General features: G+C 40.5%; 1 protein-coding gene across 2 annotated transcripts in view; it reads left to right on the forward strand.

The window, feature by feature from the left end:
- ZPLD1 (zona pellucida like domain containing 1) overlaps positions 1–13,414 on the forward strand; it is a 118,499-nt gene that overhangs the window by 76,757 nt on the left and 28,328 nt on the right. For both annotated transcript variants that reach the window (XM_071572513.1, XM_071572509.1), the window contains 3 exons: positions 865–975; positions 9,898–10,031; positions 10,190–10,303. The gene's annotated coding sequence lies outside the window, so the exon portion shown is untranslated. The remainder of the gene's footprint in view (positions 1–864; positions 976–9,897; positions 10,032–10,189; positions 10,304–13,414) is intronic.

Consider the following 13,414-nt stretch of genomic DNA (forward strand, 5'->3'; position numbering starts at 1 on the left):
AAAGCAAAAGGACCAGGTTAATATTCCTTTCAGGTCTAAAACACCCTCTCTTTCTCATCTGAAAATCTGCAGGTCTCAGTAGAACCAAAAATACTCTAACTGCTGAAAGATTAAGTATAATCTAGTTGTTAAAGGAAAGGAATAGGGACTGTAGGTTTGGCTGGGAGGTGAAAATGTGTTCTAAAAGGAGTGTGCCTCAGTTATACCCATAAGTGTGCAATGTTTAGGATTCATCTAATGCTACCAAAGAGTGTGTATATTTGGAAATGGGAGTCTTAAAAACAAACTTGCATCTTGTGTTTGGACAGTGCAACTCTCTATGTCTGAAGATAAGAAAGAAGTGGTAACAAGGTTTGTTTTTTTTTTTAAATTTGGGACAGAATAAAAATTTTCAATATAATCCCAGCAAAAGTTTAATTCTGGATTTATTTTCACAGCAGGTTTTCAGGTCTGCTATTTCCAATATGAAGACTCATTTTCAAAACACTCACAGGTGGTGAACTAAGCTCATCTGTGATACTAGATGTAGGTTCTACCAGTAGGGACTTAAACATCTAAAACTAAAAAACTAAAAATTAAGCAAATTGTGAAATAAAGTGGAATTTTAAATCAAGAAATTAGTGTTTTTAATTCTACTCTAAAGCACTAGGAGAATATATTTGTTGTCATTGAGCAGGCAATTTTTCATAAAGCCAGATAATTTGAAGAAGTCTTGCATGTGTTTTTATTCCAATTCCCAGTTTGTAACCACAACCATTTCTCACTCACATTTACCTCTGCTAATATCGAAATATGTTGTTTTTTTGATGTATGTTGTTGTGTGTTAGTAAAACTAACAGGGATTTTTCTATCTCTGTTCTGTAGGTTATATCCAGATGAAACAGATGCCAGGGTTATTTACTGTCTGTTCAGGTCACGGTTTTGCTGTTGGTAAAATTCTGCCTAAACTGGATTTGGGTTCTGTGTTGCTTCAGTGTAAGTATAATTTCACAATAATTCTTTTTTCACTTGTGCTTCCTGTTCTGTTAGCAGTTTGCATTAGAGAGATTTAAATTACAATTGCTTTTGCAAGACAGAAAGTCAACTAGAGAGTTTTGAGGTTGAATACTGTTCAGTTATTTTAAACTGGTGTGCACTCTCTCTATATGCCAATAATGTAAACAGCCATGACAATTTTTAAGCCACGTGTTTCTCTGAGTATATTTGTCTATTACTAGGGAGGAATCTCTCATGTGAAATGCAGTATTGATTTTTTAACTTTTTTTTTCCTTGTGGCTACAGCACACATTGAGTAGGCATAGTAAGAATTATATAAATAGTTAATCTAGATTAGCTGGGTTCTGAGTTAAATCTGATGTTTTGGAAAAGAAACCTGGGTAGCAATGTGAATTGCTTGTACCAAGGTGCTTAATGTGGACTTAATACTGAGAAATGGCTAGAAAAACAAGTGTGTATGGGGTTTAAGTGCAGATGAATACAGGTATGAGAAACATGAGGCAACTGGAGAGGAGGTGGTAGGTGTTTGGAGGATTCCAAACTTTCATTATCAGAAGAACTGAAAGTACTAGTGTAGGCCTGGGTACAAAAGAGATATGTAAGAGAGGATGTAATAGTTGTATGTGGTTCATAATAAAATCTAGAGAGAAAATTCATGAGATTACTTTCAAATATAATCCTATGCCTATATGTTCCAACAATATGCTGACTTTTGACAGGTTAATTTGTGAGAAAAATCTGCTTGTTTGTGTCTTGTGCTTTTAGCCATCCTTTTGTTTTTGTTCCAGACATGTTTTTAAACATTTGATGTTGATGTATATTCTAGACAAGGCATATGACTAGAAAAGCTACCTGTCTAATTGTGTATGAAACATCTGTTCCTAAACAATGGAAATATACTTTGGTTAAATTGTTCCATTAGGAGGTCATTTAGGCTGAAGAAAACACTGTGTACCTTCAGAGATCATGTCCAAAAAGGCAGAATGCCTCTTCATACAGCAAAGCATTTCACTTTTAAGCTAAGCATGGGAATTTCATATGGCTTACAAAATTGAAGGGTATTTTGTTTTGAAGTAGTCTCTGTGCTTAAAGCTAGCAATCTAATTGAGGTTTGTGGAATTTCACACTAACAGTGAAGTTGTGAGACTGTCTATATTTGGTAGATGCAAGCTTAAGACAATGACAGAGCTCTATATAAGACAATAGTAGGGATAAAAACAAGGATTTTTTTTTTTTTTAGTTCATAGTAAGGGATAATCTTGTCTATCTTATTTTTATTAAGAGATGCAAATCTGGTAAGGTATGAAGTTATATTGTGGGCAAGTCAACAGTAGATTTTGGCTTATGTGTGGACTGGTTTATAATATTTGTACCTATCTATTTGCAATTTGTTCTTTTCTATTGAATTTTTCTATTCTCTTGCAGCCTCTCTATGTCCTTACAGGTAGTTAGGTATGGGCAGCAAGGTGTAGGGCCTTCTAAATCCTGGAGAAAAGGGAAGAAGAAATGTTTTTACTTATGTGTTGTATCTTTTTATATGAAAAAAGAAAGTTCCTTAGGGACTAATTGATAATATTTGTAACTCTTCTAAAATTACTGTTTAAAGAATCGGTTTGTCTGATTTCAAGTAATACATAAAATATGAGTGAGACAATCAGAGGAATTTGAGGGATGGAGACAGATTTTTAATTTGGAAATGAGCAAGACGTCTCTTATTTATAATGAGATACATTTGGAAAGCTCTTTGTGGTCTCTTAATAGAATTGTGATCTTATATTTCTTCTGGCCAGAATAACTATTTGAAATCATACAGAAAGCTTGCAAAACTATGGAATATTATACAGAGTGAAAATAGTTTTCTTTATGAACACACTGTAAGATTAAAGTTGTGGGCACATTCTTTCAAGGATTAACAGTGAAATACTCAGGTTTATTTAATTTTTTTTTCTGTATCAAAGAATTCAGGGATTTATTTTTATTTTAAATGTACAGAATAGATAAATAACATTATATAGCAATGGAGTGACTGCATTCTCTATAAAAACCTTGGATTTTTGAGGATATGCAGCATATCTTCAGGTCACTGATACATACAGTAAGATAACAGTGAAGGGTCTGTTTCTACTAAGTGCAGAGATTTGTTGATTGATTACTTTCTATCAATAAAAGCAGTTAAATACTGTTAGAACTTGTTAGGGCTGTTGCCCACATTGCCTATGAGGTTTTAATAGATTGAGGGGAAAACTGTTGTGCTCTCAGGCTGTGAAATCTGTTTGGGTATAGTGTCACGGGAAAGGGAGGAGTGAGACAGAAATGCAAAGATTTCTAGTCTTAACTGTATTAATATAAAGTTTATAGCTATAAGCGCCCTTGGGATAATCAAAACTTTATGAACCCAGCACTGCCTGCCGAACTAGGACAGAACACAGGCTGGAAAGATTTTTGACTCCCCTATGAGGAGCTCATTTAAGCCAGGGAGAAATTATTAGCAATAAGCGCCTCCAGAAAATTAGAGCCTTATGTTTCCCAACGCTGCCTATCGGCTACGGACAGCACACAAGTTGGAAAGATTTCTAACCTCTGCTCTGAGGCCACACTTAATAGCAAGAAAAGAACTTTCCCCACAACAACTCCCTAAATAACATTTATTAATACAAGTATGTGACAGTTATTGTGGCTTTTGTGTTGCTGATGATAATGTTTAGATGCAAGATTGTATTTAATTGATAATAAAAGACCCCAAAAGAAACCAGCGCAAAACACATTTGACAGAGACAAGCACACGAAACTTAAGTTTCAATACAACAGCATATCTCATTTTCATGACAGAGAGAAACTAGCAACAAAAACTACTAACTAGAATCACAGCCACCTAAAACACTTATCTAGACACTCTTTCAATAAAATAAGGCTATAAAATAGCTTGCACACCACTCTCTCTGTAACACAAAGCAAAAGGAAAGAACAGAGCTGCTTCTCATCAACATACATGTTGAAAAATAAAACTGCACACTGCAAAAGAACACAATAACTAATATAAAGTAGCAAAGTGTAAAGCAAGTTACTGTTAGATAGTAAAGAAGGTGCTTATAGAGTAAGAATCAATGTAGCTGTTAGCATAAGATGTAAGATAGAATGTATAAAGGAATAAGCTTTGTAAGAAAGTAAAGTTAAGAAAGTAAAGTATAGAGTGTAGAAAACACATGGTTCTCACCTCTGCAAGAGAGGGAGGCAGGACAGGCTGCCAGCAATTACCTCACAGTCACATGGCATTTCCCCCCTCTACTTGAGCTTAAACTTCACACTTTTTATACCTTGTTTTCTTTCTTCATGTGGTTTTGTGTGACTAAGTAAATGATGAGGGGTGATACAGATGCCTGAGGGTGCTGGCTCCTTGAGTGGTCATTGAAGATATTGCAAAGGATGGCCATGTCATTCCTTAACAACACTCCACCAATTGTTAATCTTATCAGTTTGAAAGCCTTTGTCCTTGGCTGGGAGCATCTCTCCAGGCATTTCTCTCTTTGTCCTTGGCTGGGAGCATCTCTCCAGGCGTTTCTCTCAACTCCTCAAGGCTTAATCAGCCCATCACCCCACAGTGTTGGGAACATCTAGGTAATCACTGTTTCCCTGAGTAGGATAAGGTGAGAGAGGTGTTTATCTATGATGATTTTCATAGGGGTACATTGTTGTGACTTCTCCGGGGACACCCCCTTGTCGCGGGGGAGAAGCTTGCGTGCCCTCATGAGGTTGAGAGCTATGATGGAGGTGGTTTGTGCCGCCGGTAGGGTCTCCCATGCCAGACAGGTCTCAGCTGAAGGGTCAGACAAAGTGTGTCCACGGGCAGGATGGGCTCGCTACCCGTCTGGCAACCATCTTAGGAGAAGGACAACTCCAACCCCAAACCCGGGCAGATGGAGCTCGCTTAGCCCTGTAAGGCCATCCATCTAAGAGAAGGATACTCTAACCAAACCTACGTCCTGAGGTATTCGCTGTCACCGTCCAAGCTCGCTAGGCCAAGGCAGATGAACCTTAAGAGTAAAGGGTGGGGCCAGTTCTGCGCATGCTGTGCCTCACCTAAAAACTCCATTGTGCAGGCTTGAAGGGTTCACCCACATTGCAAAGCCCTGTAGCGACAGGTGAGGGTCGAAAACGGCAGGTGATAGGAAGCAGCTGGAAGCCGCAGACCCAACCCTGCATGCAGGCGGTTCAGGATATGGGTCATTAGAGACTTGACCCCGGAGATGACAGTCTCTTGCGGCAGCATCCTGAATGACCAAGCAGCCTTTTCTAGGGACAGCACTGCTTGCTCCACATGGAGAGGGGCCTAGCAAAGGTAGCCTGAACAAAGCTCATCTCCACACCCGGTTGGATAGCCGCGGCCAACCGGCATCTTCCATGCAGTCAAACAAAACCAAAGAGATTTCAAAGGCATACACGTGCCTGCAAAGGTGTGCTCAAACTAACACTCGCATGTTGGAACATCAGAACCATGCTCGATACTGGGGATAGTGGACGTCCTGAGTGTCGTTCTGCTCTAATTGCCCACGAACTGTCATGGCTCAACATTGACATTGCTGCTCTCAGTGAAGTTGGTCTTCATGAGGAAGGCAGCCTTAAAGAACATGGTGCTGGCTACACACTCTACTGGTCAGGCAAACCCAAAACCGAAAGACATCTTTCAGGAGTTGGCTTCATGATTAAAAACTCCATTGCCTCCAAATTTGAAAATCTGCCGACAGGTCATTCCGATCGCATTATGTCCTTACGCCTCCCTCTACACAACAAGCAACATGTTGTTCCTTTTAGCGTATATGCCCCAACTCTCCAAGCTGACCCAGCGGAAAAAGAAAAATCCTACACAGACCTGCGCCGCCTCACCCAAAATGTTCCTGCAGATGATAAGATCATAATCCTTGGTGACTTCAACGCCAGAGTAAGTAAGAATTCTGAAGCCTGGAAAGGAGTCCTGGGCAAGTATGGCATTGGAAACTGCAACGACAACGGACGCCTCCTGCTAGAGTTTTGTGCAGAATGGCAGCTCACCATCACCAACACTATCTTTCAGCAGAAAGACAGCCTGAAGACAACCTGGATGCATCCTTGATCCAAGCACTGGCACCTCATTGACTATATCTTAGTACAACAGAGAAATGTCAGCGATGTCCATCATACTTCAGTGATGCCGAGTGCAGAATGTCAAACAGACCACCGCCTTGTGCGCTGCAAACTTAACTTCCACTTCAAGCCCAAACCTAAGAGAGGCGGCATTCCAAGGCGGAGGCTCCAAGTTAGCAATCTTCAAACAGCCACAGTGAGAGACAGCTTCCAGGTAAACCTTCAAACTACACTTAAAGATAATTCCATAGATCCCTCTCCTGATGCGCTTTGGCAACATATTAAAAGTTGCATCCTGCAGTCCTCTGAAGAGTCCCTAGGGTTCTTCTCCAAGAAAAACAAAGACTGGTTTGATGAAAACAATCAAGAGATCCAGGAATTGCTGAAGAAGAAGAGAACTGCTCACCAAGCACACCTTGCTCAGCCATCTTGTCGTATAAAAAAAGCCACCTTTCGTCTTGCATGCAGTAAGCTCCAACAGAAACTTCGAGACATCCAGAACAAATGGTGGCTCGACCTAGCAGAAAAGACACAACTATGCGCAGATTTGGGTGACCAAAGAGGATTCTATGAGGCCTTGAAAGCAGTGTATGGACCCACACACCAGGTTCAAAGCCCCCTACTCAGTGCAGATGGTCAACTGCTTCTAACAGATAAAACCTCCATCCTGAACCGATGGTCTGAGCACTTTCAGACTCTCTTCAGTGCCAACCGTGTAGTCCAAGGCTCAGCAATGCAGCACATTACACAACAACCGGTGAAACGAATTGGATGCAGCCCCTACTATGGGAGAGATACTCAAGGCCATACAACAGGTGAAAACTGGCAAGGCAGCTCGGGTTGATGGAATTCCACCTGAAATCTGGAAGCATGGAGGTCAAGCACTCCATGCCAAATTCCACGAGCTTGTTGTGCGTTGCTGGGAACAAGGGGAACTACCACCAGATCTCCATGATGCAGTCATTATCACCCTGTACAAGAAGAAAGGAAAAAAATCAGACTGCTCAAATTACCGAGGTATTACTTTGCTCTCCATTGCTGGTAAAATCCTTGCAAGAATACTTCTGAACAGATTAGTACCCACTATTGCAGAAGAAGTTCTACCTGAAAGCCAGTGTGGTTTCAGAGCCTGTAGGAGCACCACAGACATGGTGTTTGTTCTCAGACAACTGCAAGAGAAGTGTAGGGAACAGAACAAAGGTCTCTATATAACCTTCATTGACCTCACCAAAGCTTTTGATACTGTGAGCAGAAAAGGCCTGTGGCAGATCTTGGAACGTTTAGGATGTCCCCCCAAGTTCCTCAAAATGATCATCCTGCTACATGAGGATCAGCGTGGACAAGTCAGATATGGCGATGCACTCTCTGAGTCCTTTCCAATAACCAATGGTGTGAAACAAGGTTGCGTTCTTGCACCAACTCTATTCACAATCTTCTTCAGCATGATGCTCCAAAGAGCCACAGCAGACCTCGATGAAGAAAATGGCATCAACATCCGATATCGTACCGATGGAAGACTATTCAACCTAAGGCGACTGAAGGCCCACACCAAGACTCTGAATCACCTTGTCCGTGAGCTGCTTTTTGCCGATGATGCCGCCCTCATTGCTCACACAGAAGCAGCTCTGCAGCGCTTAACATTCTGCTTTGCAGAAACTGCTGAGATTTTGGGCTGGAAGTCAGCCTGAAGAAGACGGACGTTCTCTACCAACCTGCACCTCAAGAAGTCTTCCATCATCCTCACATCACCATAGGCAATTCAGAGCTTAAGTCAGTCCAGCAGTTCACCTATCTGGGAAGTATCATTTCCTCAGACGGTAAGATTGACAAAGAGATAGACAGCAGGCTAGCAGAGGCATACAGAGCCTTCGGAAAACTCCATAAAAGAGTCTGGTCCAGTAAACACCTGAAGAAAAGTACAAAGATTAGTGTCTACAGAGCCATTGTACTGTCTACTCTTTTATATGGGTCTGAATCCTGGGTCATCTACCGCCACCACCTGCGGCTTCTTGAACACTTCCATCAGCGCTGCCTCCGTTCAATCCTAAACATCCACTGGTCTGATTACATGACCAATGTGTCTGTTCTTGAACAGGCAGGGGTCAGCAGTATCGAGGCCATGCTGCTGAGAATGCAGCTGCACTGGGTAGGGCACATCTCCAGGATGGAGGATCACCGCCTTCCAAAGATTGTGCTCTATGGTGAACTCGCCACCGGCCGCCGCAGGAGAGGATCCCCGAAGAAGAGATACAAGGACTGCCTGAAACAACACCTCAGCCTTGGCCATATTGACTCCCACCAATGGTCCACTCTGGCCTCCAATCGGGATTCATGGAGACACACCATGCAGCAAGCGTGGGTAATGCCCTTCTCAAATCTTCGTTTGCGAAGCCTAGCCATGATGATGACATTGTTGTGACCTGCTGGGATGAAGGCTGGTCTTGCAGGCTACAACGGCTGCAATGCAGCCACTATGGGCTGTGCTGCCCAGACAGCTTTTAACCTCCTTCTGCTCACATGTGTGGGCAGGTTGAAGCTCCTCCTTCTCAGCTAACCTGCTGTCACAGCTTGTGGGGAGAGCTGTGTCTCCCAACAGCGCACAGCCACCACTCCTCCAGGTGTACCTGCTGGTAGCCAGCTTTTTGAGTGAGTCTCGGGTTATAAGGACCTGTCCTGTAGCCTTGTGCTTTGTTTCCTTTATTTGTTGAATGGCATAGTGTGCAGCAAGGGAAAGATAGGATGATAGCTGTCATTCTGGGCCAGGATTTCACTGTGTGCCTACTGTGGAGGGAGGAAACCCAGATGTTGCATAAGTTGTGTTTGCTGCTAGTGTTTTGAGATGATTAGATGTTTTAAATAATCTCATCTGAAGACCAAAGGGCAAGGAATGACTCCTGATATTATGTGTCTTAAATAATAATTCAAAGTAAACAGAGATTCCCATTTTGGAAACCAACTGAAGGGTAGACTGTGCTTTAAATGCACTTGTTTTTGAAATAAGTATTACATTGAGATATTGAAGCATGAATTTGTGACGCTCCAGTGTTAAAAGGGAAATCTGCTTTCCTCTGTCAGTTCCCTGACATTGTAGGATGATGAAGATAAAATGGGTAAGTGCACAGTGTCACTGCTGGTTCTGCCGTGGCTGCTCTGGGGCCTGCCTGCATTACCAATGAATGTACACAGTGTGCTCTGCAGCACTTTGATGTTTAAGAGGAGCTGGCTGAAGTGAAGGCATGGCAGAGGCAGGACTTTTCTAAAAACTGACCTAAGTTCCAACAAATCCAAGCACTGCAAAGCTATCTCTATGGTGCAAAAGCCTATAAACTACTATTTTCCCTGGCCAAAGGTGTAACAAAGCTTCCTGGCATAGGTGGTTGCAATATAAACTGAAGGGAGGGGGTGGAAGGAGGACAAAACCCTAAACCAAAATTCAGGAGTTAAACACCTCCACCTGCTCCCTCAAAGCAGGTTTAGTTTCTAGCAGCTTGATCTTTGCCTTTGTGTGCACTTGGCTTTGTGTGCATTGATGTCCTGTTGGTAATTACCATTCTGTTGACACCTGTATTCACGATGACACCCCTATATCACATTTTCATCACAGCGTGAAATGTCACTCTTTTTGCTTTTGTTTTGTTTAGTACTATGAGTTTAGCCCAGAGCTGAAAAAAGTAGACACTTCTCACAACACACAACGGGACATTGATAACCTTGCAGCTTAGTTACTGATCCTATCTCAGAGCTTCCATTTCTCTCCTTCCTCCCACCCCTCTTTTCAAGCAGACAAGGTTTTCCCTCAACAAGCTGATGACAGAATAATTTCTCCAGGTTGATTGTTTGCCCCACATGGTCTCTGGAGATCTTCATACAAGTGGAGAGAAGCAGATCAAAAGCCTGCAAGAAAAGAAGAGGCAGAGGTTTGTAAAAAGCCACCATAAAGATCCTACTCAGGTTTCAGTCTGATGATGAACAGGCTTGTAAAGTATTCTGAGACCTGTCAAATTTTCCCATCTGAAATCTAGACCTATTTTAAAAAGAATTTTCATAATGAGTATCTCTTTCCCCCTATCCACAGGCTCAGAATGTTTTCTGAAAAACTTCTGCAGGGCACAGGAGTTGAACACTTGATCACATGCAGGAGCACGGGATAGATGGAGTACAGCTGACTCAACAGCTACAGGGGATTTGGGTAAGTGCCCACCATGTCAGCCAAGTAGAACTTATTAAAATATTGGTGAATGTCAAACTATTTCTTAATTTTAAAAGAAAATTCTTACTTTATCACCTGTCAATTTAACCCCACTCAGAAATCTCAGTGGTAGTTTGTTGGGGAAAAAGTGTGCAGGGGATGGCTGTTGCAAACATGAAGGTCAATTAACATCCAATGTTTACAACTTAGCTTTAACCTAAAGGTACTCAGGCCAGACTCTCTCCGTTAATGTGAGGGGAGGAAGGTTACAAACCCTCTGTAATGTCGAGGCTGTCCATGTATGTCAAAGCCGCTCATGTTGCTTTCAGGAGGGAAACAATCAATTGCTTGATAAAAACAATGTTACCCAACTTGTGGTGTCCATCTGTTCCCACAATCATTGCATTGATGGAAGAAAATTTTGATAAGCGAGACTTCTTATCTGGCTCCACTGCAATTGAATGACATGGGTTCGCCGGTTGGAAATTACATTGTTTCCAGTCACAAAGCGGACTGGACATGATAATTGCACCACCTTTGTTTATTTTTAAAGTAATAATAATGGCAATATATTATTGAATGAAGATCATGGGGATTTGAAATCAAGTCTTCAGTTAAGCTGATGAACTGATACAGTCCAAATTGACATAGTTACTATGAGTGCTTTGTGTACTGTGGGGAAAAACTTTAAGAGCTGCAGAAGATAGGAGTGTTGGCCCTGCTTGCGTGTTCCTGCTCAAAAAGAATGTTTTTACCAATGCACAATGTTTTGTTTTCTTTCAGCTAGGTATTAAGCAGTATCTCTTAGGCTTGTTTTAGAGGTTGGCTAAAAAATTACTTCAAACCCCGTTTTAAGTACCAAATGGCTATGAGAAGGACTAGGAACATAGTGGAAGAAATATCCATAAGTGAGTCTTTTCTATTTCACAATAGAAGTAGTTTTTCTTTTTAAATATAAATCTGGAAAGAGTGTAAGTGCTCTTTCATTTCACAGTTAATGAAATCTGTGGTATTACATGCTTTCTTTGAGCAAGATATTAGCAGAATTATTTGCTACAAATTCATTTAACTTCTGAGGATTAGATAAGACTGTACTGTAACTGCAGCATTATTCTACAACTTTACTGCTTAATTGCTGTTTCTAAAAGTAAGAAAATTGAAGTAATCATGATGGTATAAACTGTTGCTGCTTTTTGTCAGGTAAATCTTATTTTACTGGTAACTTTTCAAGCTGCTAACAGATGGCTGCAGTTTAATCTACTTGGTAGTGACATCAAGAATTATTTTACTGAAGATTTATGTTTATATTTCTGTCTTCAAAAGCATAAAAAGAGCAATTAAGTAGAATGATACTCATTTAGATCTTTATCTGCCTGTGTGACTGCAGGGCTCTATGGTCATGCAGTAGGATTAAGAGCATCTCATCACTAGATCAGTGTGTTAGAATCCACACCATGGTTAGAGGCAACTGAAGGCCAGTAGCATGTGATGGCACTTCAGAGGCTATATAAAATGATTTGATAGTTTCTCTAAATTTGTTTGCTAATGGAACACCCATAATGATCAGTGGTCTGAGAAGGAAATCTATACACTAAACGTGTATGTGCTGAGAATGCATTTATGCTTAGGAACAGTATCTTCATTCCAAGTTTTAGAGACACTCTTTGAACACTCCTTATGCAGGTGACATGAGACAACTGTTTCTTTTCTATTTCAGTCCAAGATGAGCCTGGACCTTCTTTAGTCTCACAGGGATTTTCAAATTGTAATGTTTGCACTAAAAGTGGAAGAGCAACACAATGTAAACAAGCTGCAATAGAGCAAAATCAGCCCATTTTTTCCTCAGTATTGGATTAATTAGGCAATATCTTAAAGTAGTTGTGTTCATTACAGATACTTCTATATCTGCTAGATGTTGTGTAAGTGCGGCACAGCTGGTGGTTAACTGATGGCTCTTGTTTTGTAATCAGGTTGTAGCATTTTGTAGCTGAAGTGAGAAGTGGAAATCCAAAAAGATTTTTATTTTAATTTTATGATATGAGTCAGAAATGTAGTGGGGAATCTATCAGTGTTTTCAGTTGGTTTATATTCTTGGCATTTCAGTTGAATTCAATGAAGTTGCTTTAAAGAATTTAACAGTGAAACCATGAGATTAGAGAAATACAGAGCACAAAAAGTCAAATTATGTGAATTTTAATGATAAAAGGGAAGTTTTTCTTTGTCAAGAACATCCACATTTGGGCTACAATGATTTTTTCAGATCACTCACTGCAATAGTCTCTAAATCTTATGCAGAATTTCCTTTCTTTTTTCTCAGGCTGCTTGTTGATGTCAAAGTTTTTCTGATGCAGTAGACAATATGAAGAGAGTGAAAGTGAGGAGATAATTTGTTCAAAGTTCTTTAATTCAGGTCCAAAGCTTTCACCATAAATCACTTCCTTCAGACCTGTTTTCCTCTCAAATCTGCTTTCACTGACAACTTACTGAGCTTCATATCTGCATGAATGTCCTGTGGGAAGCAGTGGTTAATTGATGCAGGTTGGAAGAACAGAATAGAAATCCGTCTTTTCTGTGAGGTTTTGGAGGTGTCCTTTCATAAGTTTTTGTGCGGAACTCAAAGCTGATTTGTGTTTTCACACTTTATTGAGGTGTCTGTGAACCATGGAGTTAAAACATAATTTTGCACAGGGAAAATTTTTTATCTTTTCTCTCAGATACATATTTAGGTACTTTTCTTGTATGATATGACTGACATGATTTGGAAATCAGTAGCATTTCCTTAGATCGTTAAAATAAGTATCTGAAAGAGAGATATAAATACACTATTGAAGTCACTTTTGTGGGACTGCAAAGCAAGTATTCAGGCAATATTTAAAATAAAATTCAACTGCTCTATCACTAAGCATAGCTATAATAAAAATAATATGGAACAGTGTAGAGAGAAAGTAGCACCTTTGAAGAACATTAGTATTTAACTAGTGGATATGAGAAAAGCTGGAATAACTGATATTTAGCACAGAATTGCAGGTAAACACAGCCTCAACAACCTTAAATGAGTGAGTTAAACAAATCTAGTAAGTAATTATCTCTGGCTTGTTCAACAAATAATTC

The sequence above is a fragment of the Pithys albifrons genome, chromosome 1, assembly GCF_047495875.1.
Source record: "Pithys albifrons albifrons isolate INPA30051 chromosome 1, PitAlb_v1, whole genome shotgun sequence".
Taxonomy (NCBI): domain Eukaryota; kingdom Metazoa; phylum Chordata; class Aves; order Passeriformes; family Thamnophilidae; genus Pithys; species Pithys albifrons.